At 32.9% G+C, this 25097-nt stretch overlaps 1 long non-coding RNA gene across 1 annotated transcript; it reads left to right on the top strand.

The window, feature by feature from the left end:
* Positions 1-906: 906 nt before the first annotated feature.
* On the top strand, positions 907-24887 carry LOC147066025 (uncharacterized). Its single transcript, XR_015071615.1, has 3 exons — positions 907-1014; positions 3478-3589; positions 23723-24887. It is a non-coding gene; the product is annotated as an uncharacterized LOC147066025 (long non-coding RNA).
* Positions 24888-25097: the final 210 nt, after the last annotated feature.

A 25097-nucleotide genomic window follows, 5' to 3' on the forward strand; every position in this document is an offset into this window, starting at 1 on the left:
TAATCCAAAAACTTTGTCCACGAATTAATACTTTGGACGCGGAAGACGCACACGGTGCGTAATGACCAGGCGGCCGATCGATGTAATTAACGTGCATTTTAAAGGGGGCAATTAAAATCTCATTATCTATTCAGCAGCGAAAGCGTTAATTGACTGTCATTTGAATTGACAGGGATGGGTTCACAAAATTATACAGTCACAGCTATTTATAAACAATTGTGTTTACTGCAAAAAACTTTAAATTACAAATAAACGTAATATGTGGAAAAACTTTGTGGAAAAGCTAGTTAGAATAAAATTAGAGAATAAGTATAATAGTTTCCCACATAATTCATAATATCATTTAGAAAGATAATCAAAAATACATGTTCGCATCTAAATATGATATTATGACGAATTTTTTTAATTAATTTTAAATTCAATTTTTGACCCGATCGGGATGAGGATTCATCCCGATCGGCCCCGGTTGGCGATGATAACAATATCAGCAGGTTTTGAAGTTGTCCGATTGCGGTCATAACAATATAGTTGGTTGATAATAGCATGAAACACAATATCCGCACATTTTAAAATAATATTCTCAGAACACATTGACTGCTGACTAGATAATTACTTTTCCAATGACTTAAGTACCTACATGCTATGAATTTAGATTGTTAGCAATACTAATTATGCAAATACACATTATTGTATAGGTTTCGCAAATCCATTTTAATTATGGGGGTCATAATTATTATAATACACGGAAGAATGACAAGGTAAATTTTGTAGTCGTCAACGTAAATGTGCAGATAATAAAAAAACCGGCAAATTATTATTGTTTCCTTACTGATAAAATTTCACGTAGTTTTACTGAAATGGCGAGTGGCCAGATATTTTTTTCTACGAAGCGCCACTGCAACTGGGAAAGCGTGGGTGAATAATATACATACATCCCCACAACAAGTCGAGTATTCGAAACTGAGTCCTGTATTCCACACGCATCCTGCACACACATTTCCCGGCACGAAGAAAGTAAGCAAGAAAAACAATTTGCGTTTTTAAAAAGTCGATTGAAGTGTTTTTTTTTTTAATAAAATCATTAAATTTGGCGTGAGATTTTTAATTTTTAAATGTTTGTATAATTTTGTAACTTTTGTGAAGTGTTTCGTAGTGAATGCAATGAAGTGGAGTTTTCCAGATCAAGCAATGAACGCATTTATTAATAAACTTAAAAGATTTCTTTTAAATTTAATATGGGTACATGGTAATCGGCGGAATGGCGCTAAATTTTAAATAAATTGGAACATTGATCTACATTTTTGGCTATTCGATTTTTAATATTCAATCTATCAATTATTCTCTTTATTAAATTATTTCACTCCATAGTTTTTGTATAAATGCACAGATTGCAAAATCAATACATAATATCATATTGTCGCTTTTTTTAAGAAAATTCAATAAAGTGATAACCATTAACTGTCATTTCTAAATGTATGATATTGTATTATTTAATATAATATATATTATAATATAGCATGTCGCGACGCGTCGTGAAGATATTTTCATTGTCACATACAATGCATCTGTATAGCTATTTTACTTAAAAAGTGTAACGATAACAATAATTGTATCAATATAACTAAATTATTTACTTTACGAATATATTTTTGAACGTATAAGTTTATTTATATTAATGTAATATTTTGTAAGGCAAACCAAATTATTAACATTATTAATTTTTAATTGTTAAAGTGCTATTTTCAACTTATTATTTTTTATTTAATAAATTTTTTTAAATTTTAGAATTTACGTTCAGTGTAAAATAATTCCATTACATTGCAGCATTATTTTATATATATTTTTAGCAGGTTAAAATTTACTGACACGTACTTTTAACAAAAGGTCGAACGAAATAGCTTATAATAAGCTCATTTTCGACAAAAATATAACTTGTAGTCAACGACCCCACAGACATAACATACATAAATATAAATTCAACTTTTATATCAATGGTTTATTGGACAGGATGTTATACATATTATGTCCAGTTTTATACGTTTAATAAAATCGAATTAAAAAAAATTAAATCGAATGTTCGGAGGCGAAATGGACGTAGTATGTATTTGAGTTGGACAATATCTTAATACCTAGTTTATTTGTATATATTATTATAATATGACGTATATTATTTGTAGTATATAATAATATGATTCTGACCGTAATTTCAGTAAAAAACTGAACATGCACTAGCCATGCACTAACCATAACCCAACGATATAATATGACACACTATTGTTGACATTTAATTATTTAAACATAATATAATATATCTATATCGGGATATTCAATAAACTGTTTAAAGAAACTTCAATCAACATTAGATACCTAAATGAAGTTATTTTAATTTTTTATAGATAAAGCAGATTTCTTCCAACATCGTTTTAAGGATAAAATTGAAGGGGGCAATGCTTTATATTAATATATTTTGATAATGTATTCTTGATCACACATACACAGAACAAATTAATAAATATACATGTAAAAGCTATCGCCATGGACCAAAGTTCTGAAGCAGGGTAGTTTATGGCCTGACCGCCATAAAACCCAAGTAAAAAAAACTGCGTCAACTGTTCCCAAAGATTGAAAGCACGATACATTAACGTGACAAACTAAAATGCATATTACGATACAGACTATTGCAAATAGCATATTCTTTACCACGTGTTTAAGTTTATCCCATATTTTTCCCCACTCGAGATCTCTAGCCTGTTATACCATACCTATAATCCCACAGAATAGATTTATTAATAATACAAATGTTAAATTCATCGGCATTTATCAAAGTTTTGAAGCAAGTTACTTTATGACGGTCAGGCAATAAGACCCAAGTGTGTATAACAAAGTGTTCCGACCGCACTCAATATTGAACGCTCGTTACATTTACGCAACAAACTGTAATATTATTATTATCATACGGATTTAACTATTGATAATAACATATTCTTCAACACGTGTTCAAGTTTATCCCATATTTTTCCACACTCGACATCCGTAGACTGTTATACCACACCCAGTAGGGTAAGCCAGTTCCATGCTTGATCCATAGCATGGTCTCTATGGGCTAGCGAATCACAAATAGACTCTATGACAATCGGTCATATAAATGCCGAAAAACCCGTTTCTTATGTTGGCGTCCTGTGTCACAGGGTGTCACAGAGTGTAAATACAATGTCATAGCTGTCATACAATATGTATGTATAAATGTCGGAATGGCATAGATTTGATCATAGACACTAAAACGCTCTTAGCATATATGTGCCCGATCGTCATATAGTCTATTTGAACCATTATATAGTCATAGACAAAGAATACCACCACTCGGTAGATGATGTTAATTTGCTCCGATGTTGTGTAAAATTGGTATTTAATTATATGTAATTAAAAATTTGGACTTCGAATGCAATAAAAATGTCGTATCTTATTATTTTTTTACAGATAAAAGCATCAATATGCCAAACTCAGAAACGACAAACTTGATAGCCACCTATCTCATTTTGGTGTTCCTTTTATTATCACTTTGGCTGCTGTATGCGGGATTATTCTAAAAGTAAGTATTGTTTTATATACGTAGCTACGTATATTATTTTATAATTTGCATCTGTGTTATCATATTTTTATCAGTTTTAATTACAGATAGTTCAAGAATGTAGATTATTTACGTCTTTAAAGTCGTAATCTAGAATCTTGATTAATTGCATAAATAGTTAAAATGAGTAGGAGCAGTTTCACGTCATATTATTTACATTATTTAAATATTTAGGTACAGTGTACACACACAACTCTTTTGTATGAAAAAAATGTAAGTAAGTACCTAATCATTAAATTTTATGACAATTCGTGAACAATGTATCTAAATTGAATGTCTTGGACCGACATGTTCTTCAAACACTAAAAACGTTAATAAACATAAATAATTGAAAAAGAATTGTGAGAAAGGATTATTTGAAAATGATATAGGTAGGTACCTACCTACCTCATTTACAGGACATATTAAACGGTTTGTAGATTTTAATATTTAATCGTTCAATATACAACACCTTATAATATTTTATTCTAGAAAGAATGTATATTATAGGTACTTAGTGTATTTGCAATACGGTAAGTATATTATGATTTTATCGAATAAAATTTCTCCCCTTTAAAATAGTACTAATAATCATTATCAATATATTTTTTGCAATATGATTTTGTGTGAAAAATCTTCATTTACAAAATGTTGAATGTTGAAAATGTTTTGTAAAATTTCTTCTTCTCTGGCACTCAGTGACGTCCCTAGACAAAATGCCGCCCCTAGGCAGTGGCAAAATGCCGTCACATTTTTTTATACTTACAGTAGTACTTTTATCATCCTTTCATGACTCCAATATGTAAGAAATGTGTTGTATGGATACATTATTAACATGATGTATACCACTAAACTTAATTTAAATGCCATATTTGCTTCAATTGACAATGTCTACGATTTCAAATAGGGTGCATTTAAAAATACGCCTGACAACTTCCAAAACTTGCGAGTAACTAACAAACATATTTGGATAAATTTCAAATTATGCAAGTATATACATACCTATAATTCAAATATTATTTGCAAATCTGCACGTGTTATTGCTGTTCACCAAGGGCATTCTAATGGAAAGATATTTCCGTTATTACTAAGTTTAGAAAGTTATTTCTATATATAATGATTATCCTCGATTTGCCGCCCTTCGGGTAACTGCCGCCCCCAAGCGACGCTCAATCCGCCTACCCCCACGGGACGTCACTGCTGGCACTATAGTCCGGGATGGATTTTGACATCGCATCAGGCAAACTTCTCTACTGCCCGGTCCTTCCTCTCCTTCTACAGTCGATCAATCTTAACGCTCTCAAGTCTCTTTGTAGTTCATCCGACCACCGAAGTCATGGTCTTTCTGCTTTCCGTTTTCCTCCTGGACCAGTGTTGCCAACCGTAGTATTTGTACTATAATTTTCGTCTGCGTACTATGTACGATATAAAACAGATATAGTACGTCCAAAATACTACAATTTTGAATATCGGGAAAAATATGCAAAATGTACTCAAATTTAGGTTCAAAGCACTATAATTTCGCAATATGTATAAGAAACTTTGGAAAACCTAGAAAAAAATGCTCGTAAAACGTAAAAAAGCCCTTGACTGGTTTAAAATGAAATTTTTTGAATTCGTCGGTAAGCATTTTTGGTCGGAACCTAAATAAAAAGGGGTCTCGGAATTTCTCCTATTCTGTTATTTTTTTTGGTGAGAAGCAAAAAAACCTACACATTTTCAACCTGACGTGACAAGGCGTACTATAATTTTTGCTAAAATACTATAATTTCTTGGACCACGTACTATAATTCGCTGACAAAAAGATGGCAACACTGTCCTTGACCAAGTGAGGCGCAGATTGCAAGGTTCTATACTCAAACACCTGTAGAATTTACAGTAGTTCAACGGCACATAAAAGTATTTATTCAATTCTCAGCTTCTCAATAATCCTAGGAACAATGTATATATTCTTAATTCAAATATTCATATAAAAATCCGATTAAATGTGGCCAGATTATGAAATAATAATCCCAATTTTAAGAGATATTTTCTTATTTATTTAATACTTGTTTTTAAAAATACTCCATATTCTTCAACGAATCAGCCAGTAGATTTAATTTATTATTTATCCAAGTGGCCCACGCGTGCTTTAAAACATTTCAATAGCCAACAGAAGTTTCGCGTGGCACTTACGTTACGACGTCAATGTTTTGGATTTATCGCATTGAGCAAAAATAAACTTCAATTGGCCGTTCTTGCCCAATATTTTCATTGTAGCAGTCATTGATAAAAAAAAACACAGAAGAAAAATAATGGATACCTAACGAAGAACATTTTTGAAACCGTTTAAATAAATTAATTATTATTATTAATTAATTTTGACATTTAGATAGATTTTATAATACTTCTGTCGTGTCCGTTTATAATAGTGTGCCAGTCGTTTAAAAGGAAAATATCATCATTGAAAATACTAGTCAAAATGTTTCTTAGGTATGGTCCCAATATTGAAGCTCGATTTGATATATATAAAAAGGATTTCAAGTTATAGACATAAAAATCGATGTTTTTTAAAATAAATATAAAAAATATTAAAACGATGAATTAGTCAAAAATCTACACAAAGAAAAATTGAAAACTTATTAAACTAAATTTTAATAATAAATATGACCATAAAATATAATGTAATAATAAGATGTGACCCTGCAACGAATTCACATGTTATTACATTTTTTTACAATAAAATATTGAAATTGTAAATTATCAAAAAAAAATCTCAAATTGCAAGTTTCGTATTTTTCCGCTAGGTTCTCTGCTGGCATGCCTCTCCCCCTTAAAGCCGCTGTGGGTATTAAAATGAAAGTATTTTTTTTTTTTATGAAATCTGCCATTTTCTTAATTGTTCGTTGGTCTGGCAAATCCAGAGGGCTTAAACTATAAGCCTGTTTTAATTTTTTCCCTCATCTGCAACAGTGACCAATAATGTGAAAGCCAGTAACCCGGAACCAAGCTTTTTGGGCTATTTTCATTATTTTATGACCCAGTATTATACCACCAAGCCATTCATGTTGTGTTCCCTGATTTGACTCTTATATTAAATTCCATGAATTATTTTTGACACCATTATCAAGACTTATATTATTATAATAAATGATTTATCCATGCATGGGTATATTATATTTTACTGAATGTAAAGAATAAAAAATATTGTCTCTTATTATCATGTTCGGTCGTATTCTTCTTCTTCCAACCATGTCCGGTCCTAATAAGATCATATGGGGCTCCTCAGAGTGGAGGTTTGTTTTTAACATATTTTGTTTTTACGAGAAATGGATGTCAGCCACTTGCTCAACCTATTAGGTCCATACTCTGACTCATGCACAAATTTTACCTTTGTTTATTCCGTTACTCAATTATGTTGTTCATTGTCCTTACTATTTATACCTAGCATGCATCTCTCCATACCACATTGCACCTCTGGTAAGTTTCTGGACATCTCTCTTACTGAGGACAATTATATGATATATAATTTAAATATAATGCTAGGGTCGAAAACCGTCCTGGATTGGTCGGGACTGCTATATGATGGAAGTCCATGTCCAGGATCTAGGTTTGATAATACCTAGAACCTAAAACTTTTCAATTCATAAAGATTTGTTTTTATTTTAAATTAAAGTATATTTTCTCGAAGAATAGACAATCACTCAATGAATCCAATGATACCCCAGGAAAAAAATGTTCGAAATAAGTATAGGTATACAGTTCGCTGGATCAACGACATGGTGAAGTTTTGTACTTACAACGCACATCAAGCAGTGCATTGATTTAGGCTGCTGATGATAAAAATGACGAACATATGAATGTAATTTTGAAACATGTTCACATATTATGACGAAATATAATATTAGATATACAATTAATTTTTTTGACACAAAAACGATTTCATAAATTGTTTTAAATACACGCGAGACTTGGGTTATAAAATGCCGTGATTTTGAATATAACATCAGAAATACGGAGATATTTATGTAGGTATATTTAGCACGTCAAATCATAAACGCTATAGTTTCCGCGCGGCGTGCTCTATTTTCCAGACCGTTGCGAAAAAGCTTTTAAAAAAAGCTTCCTCCAGTTGTCTGTCAAAATATTCAAAAGTTTATCTACATCTAATTGCTGTCAATCACTTTTACTTTCAGTGATGACAGTTTTCACAGTTGTTTATTTATATTTGTGAAAAAATATCCGATCTACTTTTCGACAGCTATAATAAACTAATTTTGATTTAATGTCTAACGAAAAAATCGTGAATTCATTGAAATCTAATTTCTCATACGAATGAACAGATTTGTAATTAGTCTTAATTTCTTTGACATATGTTTTATTTCCCTGTCATGTTTTCCACAAACACATTGTCACTAAGCTTGTTGACGTTATATTTTCGTTTTCTCACTAATCAAGCCTCTAACTAAGCAGTGTAAATAATGACTCCGCGTTATTTGTTTGGGTATTAAAAACATGACAAGTAGTTTTTTAATCATACTACTTACATACAAAAATAAAGCAGGAGTTTGCCAAATCCACTTGAAATTTATTAATGGAATTGTTCTGTAAACACAATATGAATTGGCACGCTATATGTATGCACAGAAGTCAACGCGTGAGCATTTATTTATTTACTTTCATACTATAATAATAATTATTGATGAGGAAGATTTCGACTATTTTTATTAGAGTCAGAGAATCACAAAGTCATCTTGCATTTTTTTTGAATAGTTACATTTCCACGTTACCACAACAGAAAAAAATATTTGTACTTACCTATGAAATGTCATGGTAATTTTTTTGTTGATATTGTTTCAATAAATTATACACCCATAGCTTTAGAAACAAACTTACTGCACATATTAATTGTAGCATTTTGTTTGTCTAAAACAGTATCTGCCAAACTTTTTTTATCTGATGACACACTGGGGATGGGGAATTTGTTTCATGGTAATCTATTAATATGAATAAAAAATCTGAGTGTAATTAATTTAAAAATAATATTGTATTATCAATATTTGTAGGTAATATATATAATATTTTATTAGCAAGAAGAATGCGGTTGATTTTGAGAAAGAATTACATATGTCATAACGCGACTCTAAATTAGATGAACAAACAATTAGTAACTCCTCATCTTGTAATCATTGTAATCGTTCCCGTCTGTTTTTAAATTTTATTACCATAAGCACTGAAAAACTAAATTCATAAAGATAGGACGGTAGTAGCTAATCGATACTTTTAGGATTAACTCCAAACGAATTCCAAAATGCTGAAAACTATAGCTTGGAAAATGGAAAATCCACATGATCGTTTTTCAAGTCTATTAAATTTTCTTCCACTGTTAATGTCAAGTGCATGGCCCCCCACAAGGGAGGAGCTGACATGGCTATAGCCTGTGGGCACGGGCTCTGGGGAGGCCCTGCGTGACGCGTCTACCTTATAAGTGAGATAAACACACATCATATTTTATGATGATAAAAAAGTCGCCTGCGGTGCTATTTTACTTAAACAGTATTACAATTTTAAAATATGTGGTTGCGTGATGGAATTTTTGATTATTGTGTGTCGAAATTCGACAACTCCATAATTCAAATGGGTGTATTCAATAATACAAAAAATACCCTTAATTTTACCTGGAACACCATTTGGAAAACGCTTTTGAAGAGGGTCACACTACCTTTAACCCTGCGATAGGTAGGGGGACCGCTTCAGGATGTGGGGGCCATGGTCAGGTGTGTACTGTCATATCATCCAAAAGGATTGATGACCCGGCCGTACATTTGATAATCAAGTGATGGAAAATATTTTAATATTCTGTCATTTAAAAATAAATGTTTAGGGATGCGTCTATGCCTGGGAAGCAATCAAGCTGTGGGTTTTAAAATTTTTGGTCTACAGTTATAATTTGTCGGCGAATGATTTCAATTTGCCTGTAGGTACATAAATATGATAATATTTTACTTATTTTGCGGCACACAGTTTGACACACACCGATCTAAAATAATAAATTGACAGATTCATAAACAAGTATGCAATCCGTCAAACTCAACCTGTCAACAAGTTAAAGAGAAAAATAACAACGCTTTTCCGAATGACTCGTTTAGCAAACGTAGCGCGAAAGATAGATGACAATCAGTTACGTCATCTGCGTAAAATAAAATTGCCGCTGATAATATTGTGTTTTATTTTAATCAATACAATGTATTTTCACCACGAGTTAACAGTTAACACCATTGCGGTCATACATTTGTATTCGCAGCATACTAATCGTTAATTCGTGGGTATTTTTCATTATTGAAGTTATACTTCTTTTGGCGCATTTAGTAAACGAGTAGAGGGTAAAATTGAGAGCTGCGTGCGCACACCGTTACGAAAGTGCGACATGATGAAGTTAGCCGTGATCGGGGTATATAACCAAAGCGCATCTACAAATCAGTCAGCTGTATACAAACGCTAGGTACTCAGCATAACACGTGGTTATTTTTTTAAATCCATAGTGAAGCAGTTCATGTATTACATTTTATTTATATTTATTAATTGTCAATAATTTTCTATATAATTACTTACATATATATTTATATTATTAATTAATTTTTCCCACATTGTGCAGTTAAAAGAATTTCAGTGACAAAACTTGTGTAAAAAAAAATATTGAGGTTATTTGTAAGTATTTGATTTGTCAAGTAGGTATTTGAGGTTAATTTTTTAGTATTTTTATATTTTGTTTAATTGTGTAAAAATAATTTATCTGTGTATAAATAAATATCATTTTAATTTGATTATGCTTTTTAATCAAAATTTTATTCGTTGCATTAAATATCTTTCTTTAATTATTTTCTAGTTATTTTTTTTTTGTTTTGTTACGCCAACGAAGTATAACTTCTAATGCGCGTACATAAGTAAATACACCGATTTTTTTTTCTATAGTGCAGGTAGATTTTTATTTGTGTCATAGTGGTTTAAAACAGTTCAGAAAAATGGTATTGTCAGTACGACGTTATAAAAAATAGGTAATTTAACTAAATAACCTGTGATATTCAATTATTATTTACATTTTTATTTTCCTGAAAGTGTTCTTTCACTTTTACACGGCACGTTTTATTAGTTCTCTAGCGTTCCATAAGAGGCGCTGCTGCTATGTTCGTTTTTCCAACTGGCAAAGTGTGCAAAATACGCACGCTTAATTTTATTTTTTATTTTCGAGTGTGGGCCGCTCACAACAAGACTTCAAAAATATTTTCCGAAAGATGTTGGCGAGCCGCCATGACCGTTTTGCATACCTGCACGTTGACCCACCGGATGAATCAAGAGTTTTACTGTTGTGGGTGACTTTTGCCACGAGCTTTCCGACTATTTTGTCAGAATTCGTCCACTCGACTCGTTTATAGGAAGACACCTGTATCCCATCGGCTGTCACGAGCAACGCCAATATAAATTCTTTGGCATGCTTTTCTATTTATTTGTGTTGTAAATGTTTTATGACATTCTCTTATCTTTTGGATCCCATAAAGATTATTCTCGTATGTTATCTAAGTATATCCCCGTTAAACAGCTCTGTAAAGCATCTGTCTGCCGTCAAAAAGTCTTTAGATCATTTTCAGCCGGATGCTAAAATAAAATTTATTCCAACGAGTCGATGGCAAGATAGATTTTAGTTGATCGCACAATAGAAGCCCACAGGAATTGAGTAGTCAAAACGTAAAAGACTCGTACATTCGATCGTAGTATAATACTAATTCTTTGAGTTTTAAAAGGGAAGGTTTAAGCATTCCTATTTTTATGCCCATTAACCAGCCTACGTTAAAGTCATTTTTAAATAAACCATGGGGGAGCTCGCTTGACCTCGTTTAACTCGTTGTATCATTTGATTAGATCACATCACTCACTGTCGCAGAAGTGAGAGAAACAGAAAAATAAGTTGTCTTGAAACTGGTTTGAGGCAGGCCAATGCGCACGCCACGCATACCCAGCGATGAGTTCATCTAGCTAGCGAACGAAAAGATGAACGAATATAAACATAGATAATCACCATAGAACAGATTAATAAATATAAATTTAAAGCCATCGCCATGGACCAAAGTTCTGAAGCAGGGCAGTAAAAAAACCTCGTCGACTTTTCCCAAAGATTAAAAGCACGTTACATTAATGTGACAAACTAAAATACATATTCTAATGAATATAAGTTTTGTACTATTCCATTAGAATTTAAATTCAAATTCCATCAAGTACCTTCGGTCGCTAGAATTAATATTAAAATACATATTATCATTAACGATTGAAAACAGCATATTCTTTATCCCATATTTTTCCACACTCTAGATATTTAGCTTGTTATACCACACCCATTAGGGTAATATTGAAGTTAATTCCTCCAAACCACACCCACCCGCACCACACTCGGTCTTAATCGAGCGTATCACGGAACCCTACAGTGGCGATGTGAAGCATCTATTTAATGTATGACTGGGAATGTCCTGGAAGCAGATACCCAAGACTAAGGTTGCTACGCTCTAAGTGGGCTCTGACTGAGTTTAAAGAATTTACTTTAATACAAAGTACCGGGGAGAGGAGAGCATATGGAAATTACTAAAATAAAAAGAATTTAAGGCAGCGCTTGAAATGGAAAAGTTTACGAACCGGAGCGCTCGACAGTTTTCTGAAGAAACAATACATAGTTAGAAGACATAGTTATCAAATTTTATGTATATTTCATAAAAATAAGTATGTTCGATTTTCTATTACATGGCCTATCTAGCTCAGACGGTCAATTTTTTTTTCCACGAGACGGAGCGATAATTTTACCGATTTCACGAACAGGAACGGCGCTCCGGTCCATTTCGAGCCCCGATTTAAGGTATATGTAACAAACAAAGCTAATCATATGGACAGCACAACTTATGAAGCCAGTTCCCATTAATTTTGTGTTCCCTGATAACGCGTTACTTTGAGTGGGCGCTTTAATTTAACTAATCACAACTATTGTGTCGCAGCACACTGGTTTGAAAGCTATGTTCTAAAGAAGGTTTTATTCAACGTTGCTGGATTCAACAGTATTTTAATGCAAATTTTCTCTGCGCGGAATGAGCACTGAAGTAGGCAATCCGATTTTTAAATGCAATTTTTATTAAATTGCAATAATCATAAATTGTGTAAACAGTGACATAGGCGCCATATTTTCCACTACTGTGCATGATGCAAATTTTACCTTACGTAATAAACTTCACAATATTGTTTTAAATTGCGATCCGTCATGCGTATAACCGTTGTACAACAAACGAATATTAAAACCAGTTGTATTTTTTTTTATTATTTCATTATCATAGGTTGTTTTTTTTTCATTTATTTATGTAATAATTTGAAAATTCTCTCGTACGCAATGCAATATAATGTAGTTGGTAGACAACTATCTATTGTGTTCTGCTTCGATTGCTATCACTAATTAACTTTTTATCTTACGTTTCCTTTCTCAATTCTGCATGAATTGCATATGTATATGTTATTAAATTAAAAATTTAATATTGTAAAGTGTTAAAAATCAGTCAGCTCAGTGGGTCTATTCTATGCTTATCGACCGCTAAAGTGATAAAGTGAAAAATATTATCAAACTTAGGGTAGGTTTGTATCAAAATATTAGCACTTATTGTAACAATTACACGAAGCCGGTTTTTATTGTTGCAATAAGTGCTATATTTTAACAGCACCTATCTTGCTGCTGTTAAAATATCGCACTTATTGCAACAATAAAAACCGGCTTCGTGTAATTGTTACAATAAGTGCTAATATTTTGATACAAACCTACCCTAAGTTTGATACTATTTATCAATTTAGTGTTCGATAAGTATAGAATAGACACACAGATCCAGATCGATCCATATAATTTCTTATATGGCACTCATGGAACTCTGACACTGACAAGTTTGAATGTGAAAATATGCATGCGCGATAAACTGCCATTGCGTGTTAAAACACACTGGAACACTTTTATTTACAGATATTTAAAAAAATACGATTTTTTAATACTACTATTTTCTAATAATTCTAATAATCTGTGAATGAAGATTTTTCCTAGTTGACACAAATCCTCTTGATCATTAATTTGATTAGCGTTACCACATACATCTGTCCCATTTCGTCGATCCAACTAGAGCTAGGTCTGTCAAGTACCACTGGATGAAAATCTAGCGTTTGTGTGTTCTTAGATATTATCTCTGTCCTGGACATTTCCATAAGTATCTCTTCTTTTTCCTCGCACTACAAATCTATGTAGGTCTTGGCCTTTACCAGCATCTGCCTCCATGCAGATCTGTCCATAGCCACTTCCCTCCTATTTACGACGCCCAAGGTTTCAAATCCAACTCGACACTATCCGCCCATCCGGTATCCAAAATGTCAGCTTCTTTGTCATTTGTGACTCGTCCCTCGACAAGGCGGCCCAATTTGATGGACTGTACGATGTGCGGATCCCTGTACAAAACGTACAACTCATAATAATTGTTTCTTCGTCTCACTAGTTACCACGCACCACGCTCCGCTCAAATGACCCCAACACTCTTTTCATGCTTTTAGACATGCACTAGGTCTTCGAACCATATATAACAACTGGTCTTATTAGTGTTTGGCAGGTACATGCTGCATTTCAAGTGCTGGTTCACTACCTTGGAACGCAGCACTTTGATTAGACATAATATAATATATTTAGCAGACTATATTACATCGCATACTTCTCTTTATTTCCTTACCCAATAATTACGTTTTCGATCCTTACATGTTGCGCCCAACATACACCTTTGCATACCACGTTATGCTAACCGCAAGTTTCTGGATGTCTCACTGAGTGTCTATATTACTACTAATATTTACTATATTATGTCGCTCGGCGAATAGATAGCCGATGGACAAATCGTCGCTGTAAGATTAGTTTGTCGAATAGACCAAATGTCAAATGTTCAGGAGACGAAAAACAAATTTCATTATCCTATATTTAAATGCATGGAGGTATTTAAATTGTTGTTTTTACAGCATATTATGAATGCTGTATTCATTACAAAGTAATTTAAAGAAATGGATGGTTCTGGTCCATTTAGATACAAAAAAAAACATTCTGCATTAAAAGGTCGATTTCGACAAAAACGGATATTCAACAAACCAATCTTATTGCGACGAAATGCCGTCATACAGGTCATACAGTGGTACTCAAGGGGCACTAAACGACCGCAGGGATGCCCTTAAAACCCGCTGGATAGGCGAGCTCATAAAGTTCGGTGGATGTTGGTGGCAGCAAATAACTAGGAACCGAGAAGAATGATGATGATATTATGTGAATAGAACATTTTATAAACTATAATTTATTGTTTGGCTGGGGCTGTCTCGGTATGGAAGTCCCTATCAAGGATCCCGATTTGATAATATCTAGGACCCAAAAGTTCACAAATTTAAGCGAAATCTACTACATAATAATATCACTCTATTCAGTATTTTACGTTATATATTATTTCTTCACAACACTAATGAATTAATCTTGATTTTCATTCACGGACAATAGGTTTGATAAACAAATTTAAACTGTAGCGTAAACAATGAATTCAAAAATACAATAAGTTCCGCCCACCATTCTAAAGAAATTCATTCATCATAGTGTCAGAAAGAAGTTAATAGATAAATGTATTTTGGTCTGGGAGTAAAAAAAAAACCAACGCGATACTGCTGGCTCCGATTTTATTCTTGGTAAATTATAACAATTTGTCGGCGCCAAAAGACCGGAGGAAAGTCAAAATTTTAAAACACAGCCAAGTCTACATTTATAACTTTTTAAATTTATAGGAGCGTGGTTATTTTTCATGCTTTTGATTTAAATCATTTCACAGATGCGAACTATCTGACGAGTGATTTAAATGCGCGATTTGATAATAACTGCTGTAATGGTTATGCAATATGATAAATAAAATTGTTGGCATCGATTTTTTTTTCTCAAAACATCAGCTGATATATTTTTACCCTGATACCACCTAGCTGGTTAGTTTTACACGTGTTGTATTGGTAGTGCTATCGATTATCTATATATACATATAGTCATTACCCAATTAGTTTTTTTATGATTTTACCAAGGCATTGACTGCAACTCGCTGTCATATCGCCTCTATCTTCTAGAAGGGGATCCGCCGATCAGTGGGTCTATTCTATGCTTATCGACCGCTAAAGTGATAAAGTGAAAAATATTATCAAACTTAGGGTAGGTTTGTATCAAAATATTAGCACTTATTGTAACAATTACACGAAGCCGGTTTTTATTGTTGCAATAAGTGCTATATTTTAACAGCACCTATCTTGCTGCTGTTAAAATATCGCACTTATTGCAACAATAAAAACCAGCTTCGTGTAATTGTTACAATAAGTGCTAATATTTTGATACAAACCTACCCTAAGTTTGATACTATTTATCAATTTAGTGTTCGATAAGTATAGAATAGACCCACAGGTCCTCTTTCCAATTCTGTTAAAGAACTTTACAATTTTGCCAAGCTCTTCCGTCTTACCCACCGCCAGGACACCTTTCAATTCGTCGACATTCTCAAATATATCTGTAATTCGCAGCTGTACTCTGTGTCGTTCATATTTAGGGCATTGTACTGCTATATGTACAATGTCCTCCAAAACGTCACATTCATCGCAGAGCTGCGAATCGCTTCTTCCCATGGGGACATCAAATCTTTTGCCCATTGTGTGCCCTGTTCTTAGCCCCAGTATCAACTTAAGCTTAAGGAGACTCTACAAACCAGAATGGACTTACTCCATCTCCCCTTTTCTAGTGATGCCCTACGGTGAAAATCTATCCACATGCTTTGGCACATTTTCTTTATGGCCTCATTCCAGTCCCAATTACTTAATCATCATAAGTGGCCCAACAACCCAGGGCGGGTCTTTGCCTCCTCCAAGAACATCCCCCATCTCCTCATATCCTGGGCCAGTGTACCATCTAGCATCTGCCATTGACACGGCCCACCTATCGGAGTCTGACCCTGCCAATCGACGTCTGACGGTCCGGTCTGGTATCCAGGATTCCCGTCACTGGTTGAGCACTGTCCATTCTTGCTACATGGCCTGCTCATCGGAGCGTGTAAAAATTAACGAATACTGAGAATGGAGATACATTTTTCTTGGAAGAGGTTTTAGAACTCATTACTAATTATACACGTTGGGGCTGTATAAAACGTAATTAGCTCAGATTTTCCATTTTTTTAAATGTGTTATTTTCACATACCGTTCAATAGAAAACTGGAATTTCAGATAATAATGCACAAACGTTGATGGTTGCCTTTTGATCGGTTCTTATTCCTCACACAACTCTCCCTTTTCCCTTCCATTTGTCCCTGGACTCTGTTCTGGAGCTTAACGGAATGCTGATGACACCAAGGACAATCCTGGTGCATTTTTGATGTGATTCTGACGAGTGGGTATTGTTTCATCTTTACCGTTTGCTCTACCGATCATAATCAGTCTCTCCAAGTGCTATTATAAAAAATATAATTCCAAAATCAGTAATGAATTGAGCTCCACGTTATGTATTTTGTATTGGGTACTAACTATCAGTGACGTCCCGTGGGGGTAGGCAGATTGAGCATCGCTTGGGGGCGGCAGTTACTCGAAGGGCGGCAAATCGAGGAAAATCATTTGGAATATATAGAAATAGCTACATGAACTTAGTAATAGCGAAAATATCTTTCCATTAAAAAAATCAGCTCACTGGTTTTATCGGGTTCACGATATCTAGTTTACTTCGGTTGCCCTTCAACGTTACGTCCTTGGTGACCAGAAACCAGAGATCACACTTGCAGATTTGCGATTAGTCTGATATTTTGTTGGGAATGTATCCATACAACACATTTCTTAGGTATTGGACTCATGAAAGGATGATAAAAATAATGTTTTAAAAAAATGAGGCGGCATTTTGGCGCTGCCTAGGGGCGGCATTTTATCTAGGGACGTCACTGCTAACTATAACTAAACTATAATAATATGAAAGTTAAAAATTGAAAATTAATAAAAATTACAAATTTCGCAGTAAATACGTATTGACAATACTTTAAAATTGGGTCGTATTATTGAAATATTCTGGACCCACATTTACTCTTATTGAGCAATTCACAAGGCTCTTCCCATTTTCAAATGACATTTTCACGTGGGAGGTTAATTCGCATCCGTAATAAAAATAAAATCCGTAAAACATAACTTGCAAACATGACTTAAAAGCTCTATGCTTGCATTCGGAAAATGATGCATTTCCATGAATGTTCCAGCACGATAATAATTGAAAAAAGAAATTTCAACAAAATTATTAAGACCAAACCATATCATATCGTGATACGTTTTACCCACGATGACCGAGCGGTAGCGCGATACACCAGTTATAATGTCGTCGGTCCAGGTTTGAATCCCGGGTCTGGAAAATTCTCGTGTTGTTTTTCACTGTTTTGACTCCTGACCACTACACTAGTCAATTCTTCACCGTCCACGGTGGATTCGCTTCTAAGCTCTTTGAGCTTGGATTTGTCACTCGACCAGCATGTCCATGCTTCTGGGAATTTTCGAGAACGTGCCCCAAAAGAGGTTGGATGCTCAAGTCAGTTCAACCGGTTGTTTGGACCATCTAGCCGTCCTAGGTCGCCACAAAGGCCAGTTTTAATAATTTAAAGCGTGAATATTTCGTCACATAGTTTTGTATGTCCGCATTGTGTTTTTGTACTACGTATTTATTATTTATAATCATTTATTTTTGTTAGCTCAGGCCCATATTATGATCCTCTCAGAATCGAACATGGAGGTGTAATGTAATACTTCCAAAGAAACAAATTGAAATCGGCGGTTTCCGCAGTGTCAATAATTTGGCAAGATTTAAAAAAAAAATAATGCGGCAATTTAATTCTAAAACCAGACATGCACAACGTTAACTGCGTGCAGTACAACATACTATAATGCAACACCGATCTTACAATATAATTACATATTAGTAATTATCCTTTTATCGGCTCAATGAATAATTATTTCAATTAGTTAGATACTTTAAAATGTTGTCAGAAAATTCTCAACCGGCGTGTAGGAAATTATCTCGCAGTTTTTTTTATAACAACATTTTTTCAGATAATGAGATTTTCCCACAGTCCATACAGTAATTAGACTGTAATTTCGATCAATTATATTTGTGTTTTTCGTCATAATATATTATGTTTTTTTTTCATATAAGAAATATGTAAAGCAATGTGATTCGTATACTTATTTAATTATTGATATATTTGCAAATCTGTAGTTGAACATACATCATTTGAAAATATTCCATGCATATCGCGACCCGAGAACTACAAGGTTCTAAGTGTCGATTTTTGGCCAAACTAAAGTAATAATGAGGCAGTCTTCCAAGTCACATTATCTACATACTATATCAATATGAGGTTGATATTTCTTATATTTTGTCATTAAACCCCAATACTACCGAGTTCTATGTGCACTTTACAGAATAACTGTGGAACTACAGAGTTCTACCACAATCTAAAAAGATCCATCGTTCTACAAAGTTCTATGTGCTTTGACATTTCGTGGTTGTGAATACATTTAAAGTTGTTAAAATGGTTTTAATTGCAATATGAAGAGTAAAATCTTGTTGTTATGTATTTTAAATTTATTATTAGGACTTCATGCAGTATATTTAACTAGAAACCACGAGTATTACTAGAAGAGTAGAAACTACTATAACTTTGAGATACATAACCTCAAAAAAATGTTTCGTGATATTTGATATCAACAGTAAATAATTGTGAACTCACTAATAGATGAATTATAATATTATGAAACATAATTAAGGTTTAATTATATTATCGTTGTTTAAAAAAAAATATTGAGAGTATTTTAAGGTTATTTCATTCATTGATTTAATGTTTTAGGTTTAAAAGTCTTCCTGGAAGTGATATAAATGTTTGAGATGTTTCAAATCTCAGAGGTGAAAAAATGGTTATGTTGTATTATAAAATCCCTATTCCTGAGACTTCCCACACTATAGAGATTGCTGGCTTGAAGTTTATTCTAAAACTGAGGCGAATAATTTAATAGAAGAATTTTTACACAACATTCCCTCAACCATTAGTAACAACCAAGCCAGTTGAAATTGAACAATAAACATTGGGCTTGTTGCATCAACAATAGTTTTGTATTTTTATTAAATTTTATTTTCAACATAATTTAAAATTACAAATAAATATTTAAGTTTTTCCGAATTTCTCATTTTCCCAACAATTTCCATACATTTTCTCCGGAAAATAATATTATATTAGATAACTTTCGAGAATTTTATTCATTTTAACATGAAAAGTGAAACTGTGTGTTCTGAATCACCAGGATTTCCATACAAATTTCAGTTAGAATCTTGTAGTAAAGGCGATTTGTTTGAGTTTCAGGTGGACAAAGTTCTAACTGAATTTATGATATATAAAATTAACCCTTAAAAACTAGTTTTAACGTAGTTTTATTGATAGTTACAACATAGCAGTACCATCATTGATATATTCAATCAAAAAAATAATTGAAAACATTCACAATTAACAAAATACAAGCGTTCAAAACTTCAACAGCCCATAACTTTTTTGCTGCAGTTGTTCACTTAGAACCCTGTAGTTCTCGGGTCGCGATATACCCAACAGAAAAAATCACTTTTAGAAAAAATACGACACCCTACGGGACTTGATCTGTAGCCGCTTGATTACGACAATTTTAACTAGTAGTTCTTACATGAAATGCTTTTCAAAATGTACATAAATGTCAAACATCTCATGCATATACTATATATGCATGTGGAGTTTTCAAATTATGTATGTTCAATATATAGAATGTTACATTCTCAAATCATGTATCTCATTTGTTGAATAAAAAAATAGTTTGTTAAATCTGTAGTTACCAAAGACTACCAAAACTATAATAACATCCATTACAGTATCATGGCGACTATTAACACCTGTTTATTCATTTTCTAATTATATATGAAGAAGCCTGCGTAACCTCGTAACATCACAGTCTGACGCAGGAGTGAAAGAAAGAAAATGTGTGAATCCTCGTGCTTTAAACTGAGGCGTACTTTCCTCTCACAATCGCACAATGGGCCACCGTAGTATAATAGTTAAAGTAGTATAGTTAATAGTAATAATAGTAAAATGAATGCAATGAGTGCCCAAAAGAACATTAAAACTTATCATCTTTAATACTATTGACCGAGGGTACTTGATGGAATTTGAATTTAAATTCTAATTGAGTTGAGTTTATACTATTTCATTTGAGTCATTTTTGCGAACATTTTTGAGTACACGCAAATGAAATAGTACAAAACTGAAGTCAATTAGAATTTATCATTTTAAATTATTGAGTTTTTCTTTGTGTTGGTGAAAAACAAGTGTTATTGTTTAAGCCAAATATAATACTAGTATGTTTATTTAAATTGAGGTGTGACAATGAAAAATGTGGTAGAGTACCTACTGTTAGTTTTGATATTGGATCACAGTATCAGAGTAGATCGCTTCTTCTTTTTCTTTCTTTCTACAGAGTAGATCACAGCCAATTTAAAGTTGGACATTTTTTTGACACAAGTTGGCTGCTTTATGGGGATTAAAATTCATATTGATTTGAGGTAAATCATACGTACCAGCTGTTACTGACTACTGACTACTGATCATACGTACTAGCTGTTCTGTGCACCCACTGCTAAAAATTATCGTGCACAGATAATTATATGCAGTGACGTCCCTTAATAAAATGCCGCCCTAGGCAGCGCCAAAATGCCGCCTCATTTCTTTATACATTTTTTTTATCATCCTTTCCTGAGTCCAATATCTAAGAAGTGTGTTGTATGGATGCATTACTAACAAAATATCAGACTAATTATTAACAGATCTGCACGTGGCGTTTCTGGTCACCAAGGACGTCGAAGGACAACGGAAGTAAACTAGATATCGCGAACCCGATAAAACCAATGAGCTGATTTTTCAATAGATATTTTCGTTATTACTAAGTTTAGGTAGCTATTTCTATAATGTATGTATTCCAAATGATTCTCCTCGATTTTCCGCCCTCCGAGTAACTGCCGCCAAGCGACGCTCAATCTGCCTAGCCCCACGGGACGTCACTGATTATGTGTAACAGTCTTATCCTCCCCATCCATCTACTCTTAAAAATCTGGAACAGGTAATACCCAAATATATAATATCATGTCATGTGCATCGAAAAATTTCTCAATGGTTTCAGACGATTCCTAGGACTGGCGCGGACAATGACACGTTCAGAAAGTTGATTGATTAGGTATATACCTAAGATTATTTATTTAAACACAGGATGCTAGAATTATCTACTTATGCTATTGACACACGTAAGGTTTCGATGTATTATGTATGCACAATGGACAAGAGTTTTTAGCCTTACACGGAAATATTTAGAAACTGAAGGTTGATTGCATCATTGACGTATGGTGAATATTATATTATTATATCTGCTTATGAACTTTATGATTCTTGCAATCAGCCGTGCACACATGGGGGGATTTCGCTTCCGGACCTCCCCCCCGGAACGAAAAAAATATTTAGGTGAATGTAATAATACTAATTCTTCTACGTTATGACCTCATGGCTGAGGATCGTGACCCGGATGATTTATTGATAACTCGTCACCGCTAGATTCAAAGAGCTAAAGTTTATGGGTATGGGAGGTAACTGTCCGTAAATGTTCGAGGTTTAGCGGAGTTGATGCGGAAGTCAGAGATACTTGCTCGATTTTGTTATCCCCGTTCATTACCGTCGACTTAAAACATCAATAATATTATTTATTTTATGTGGATAGATGGACCCCCCATACCATTTTATGTAATATTAAAGGTATCTAAGCTCGTTTTGATTTGGTAGTGGATCACAATAGTAAACAATTGGAGTGGATTTAAAATCCATTGCCAAATGATTAAAAAGAATCAATTGATGATCGTCATTAAACGTGGGGAATGTCAGTAAAATCTATGTCTCTAAAGAGGTACTAGCAAGTTGTAAGTTTTGGGAAACGCTAGCGACTAGTAAAATGTAATAATGTGAAATGGAAATTCAACATTCAACACTTAATAATGTCCATATAAAACTGACTTAATAATGGTATATTTGAGGGGTAAAGAATATGTTTTACTTTGCACTATTTTGCACTTTTTACTACACTTTGCCTGATTACCTCGCATAAAATTAGATCAAACGATATTCACTTGTATTAATATAATATGTAGCAATAAATAGATAAATGGATAGTAAATATGTAAAAAAATATTTTTATAATACGTATAAGTATTACAATTTACATCATTTTCATCATAGAGCCAGAGTGAAAAGTTCTGAAGCATAATATGTATGTATACTAAATACTCTACTAGTTACAGTGTTATTAGATCTATAAACCTTTGTTTCGAGATATTCTCGATAAAATATATTACATAATATTATGGAATAGTAACCTGACAAAAATAAATAAATAAAAGTGCGTATTCACTGGAATTATTGAACTATAAAATTTCAAACATACCTACCAACATTATTATTTTAATTATTCAAAAATAATATTTGTGGATAAGCCAAATAATATAGATTTGATGTCAATGAACTACATACTGTCGAAAAGTAGATAGGTACCTACCTATGTACTTACATACTCAGAGTAAATTCAATGTATAAAATATTAGTGGAGGTAACTGACATTGGAATAATTACTGCTCTCATTTATTAAAAATGTGTTCAAGTATTACTTGACATTTTAAATATAAATTCTTTGCACGAGGAACACTTCTCATTTTAAATTTCGAATTTTTTTTTGTATATCAGTATGCGTTGGCTTTTATAACTGTAGGTGGTGATTTTATTGCTGGTTTATATTTGTCAAATTACGTTCCCAGTTCAAAATATGATCTGATGAGATAGATCTGATATTATACCGCTCCGCATTCCAAAATTTTCTAGAACATTACGTAGGTACCAACATTACTATTTTTAGATGACCAACTAGCTATTTATGTGTTGTTTTTTTTATTAATTCCAGAAACGATGTGTCCTACAAGAACCTGCAAATTCCACGGCAGTGAAGGGAGACGGATCATCACACAATGATGATATCCATATTTTAACCATAAATATCATCTATCTCATTGTCATCGCCATTGTCAGAAAATCATTCGCCCGCCATGTTGCATTTTCGTCGTGTGTGCATTTTTATACTACGCATTTCCAGATACCAGAATTATAACACAAACAATAAACAAAAATAATTTCAATTATTATAATACACAATACATTATTTTGAAAGAATGGCACATACCTACCCAGTGCAATCTTAAATCTCAATACAAGTTGGCAAAACCATTAAATTACAAAACCTAAAATATCACCATAATGACTAGGTACTATACATTTATTACCAACTCTTGTAAATGAGGTAATATCTGATTCTATACAGACCTACAAACTTATCTGGAGAATGGCCAAAAATGGAACTACGAACTACCATAGGACGCCATATTGAAAAACGTCATTCGAATATCAGATTTTGCTAGTTACGAGTCGTTATTGGGTAGTTTTCGACAGTGGCTCCCCCATCTCATTCTCCAAATAAGTTTGTAGGTCTGTAATTCTGGAATTACTAGCTTTATGTTACGATTAAATCAGTTCTGTGAGTTGGAACCTACCAAAGTAGGTTGAATTTCTCTCTCGACTTCACTGGAGCTGTTCCCAAAAATAGCGAAGCTAAATAAATTAATGTTGCCCTACTTCTGTGCATTAACGTTTAAACCGAGTAACGCCATTCTAGTATTTTTTGTAATCCATTATAAATTTCAACGTTTAAATTAAGAAAATCATTCATTCTACAAGCTACCTTATTCATACAGTATTGTATATAAAGCAATTATAATTTTATCCATCATGTTCCCATTGTCTTTGATAATATGGATTTAGTATTTTTAAATGAAAATGTATTATAATATATTTTTAAATGTCATTTATTTTCTTGTGTAAATATTTTTTTATGTAAATACATACAACGCATTGTTTTTCTAATGACGCTCAATATTGAAATAGATTATAGTATGAAAAAATTATAAATTTTATATTAAAATACAATATTTTATACAAAATGAAATTTCTATCAAAATTCATTGTTTTGTTGTTATGATTCTGGTTGTAAATTGTTATTTAAGAATAAAAAATATATCTTAAAATTAATTTAAGTATTAAGTTATTTCATTACACTCAAATAGATAAGTATTAGTATTATAAATATATATATTTATCTATTAGTGTTCCCAACCGTCATTTACTAAAATCCCCCCCCCCCCATATGACACAAAACATGTAGATTTTCTCACAATTAGAAAATATGTAGAAACTATACATAATATTAAAAAAATATGGCATAATAT

This window comes from Rhyacophila brunnea, unplaced genomic scaffold (assembly GCF_057557595.1).
Source record: "Rhyacophila brunnea isolate RB1 unplaced genomic scaffold, BYU_Rbru_1.0 scaffold_5, whole genome shotgun sequence".
Classification (NCBI taxonomy): domain Eukaryota; kingdom Metazoa; phylum Arthropoda; class Insecta; order Trichoptera; family Rhyacophilidae; genus Rhyacophila; species Rhyacophila brunnea.